Raw genomic sequence first — 1,112 nt, 5'->3', positions numbered from 1 at the left:
TCCCCCAGACACACAGCTTTCAAATTTCTCTTTTGTACTCTTTCCCTTTATTTCTCAGACTGGCTGACACTTAAGGAAAATAGAAAAGAACCCACGTTGAAATATCGGGGCCAGGTTCCCCGATAGACTTCCATCAGCAGCTGCTCTAATCCTGGTCCACAGAGAGCTGACAGAGCATCCAGATGTGGCCCCTGAACAATCCCTGCTGCCCAACAGCACTGACACCAAGGGACCCTCACCCCGTCTCCATCCATGTCTGGGTGTGAGCCCTTCCCAGGCCCATGCCCAGTGCTGCCTCTTCCCAAGTTCAAGTCACTGGGTCATGAGAGAGAAAATATAAGCAATATGAGAGGGACTGAGGGAAGGCATGGGTGAGTGAGAGCAAACTTCTCAGGCAGGACGCTTCAGACTCAGAGAAGATTCCCAACTCCAAGGACCAGCATTTCTGAAGGGAAGGAGACAGAACAATCCACCGAGAATATCATCTCACCTGAGAAAGAGCCATCCCTGACTCCTCTGCTTTCCTCTTCCTCTTCTGGGTTTCTTCCTCATATATCAAGAGTGTTTAGAAGTCAGTCCTGAATGTTAGAAACATGTTGTTTATTGCTCAGAATCAAGACACCCCCTCCCTGTAACACAATGAAACATACAAAGGAGACCTCACCCTGAGGAAATGTGGTCCCCGCTACTGCCCACTGCAGAAGGGACAATAAACTCCTATAGGAAAACTCCCACTTCTCTCCTGGAGGAGCCCACACACATGCTCCTGCAGTGGAGAGCTGGGCTGGAATGAGCTCCCCTTCAGGGTACAGACCCAGCCCTGACCAATCCTCAGCCCAGACCCTAAGGATCACTTGGGCTCAGGAGTCCAAGACCAGGCTGGCCAACACAGTGATACCCTGTCTCTACTAAAAATAGAAAAACTGAGCAGGCACGGTGGCTCATGTCTGTAGTACTAGCACTCTGGAAGGCCGAGGAGGGTGGATTACTTGAGGTCAGAAGTTCAAGACCAGCCTGGCCAACATAGTGAAACCCCTTCTCTACTAAAAATTAAAAAAGTGGCCGGGCGCGGTGGCTCACGCCTGTAATCCCAGCACTTTGGGAGGCCGAGA

This window comes from Rhinopithecus bieti, unplaced genomic scaffold, assembly GCF_001698545.2.
Source record: "Rhinopithecus bieti isolate Rb0 unplaced genomic scaffold, ASM169854v2 scaffold_40312, whole genome shotgun sequence".
NCBI classification, from domain to species: Eukaryota; Metazoa; Chordata; class Mammalia; order Primates; family Cercopithecidae; genus Rhinopithecus; species Rhinopithecus bieti.
This window is presented reverse-complemented; position numbering follows the sequence as displayed.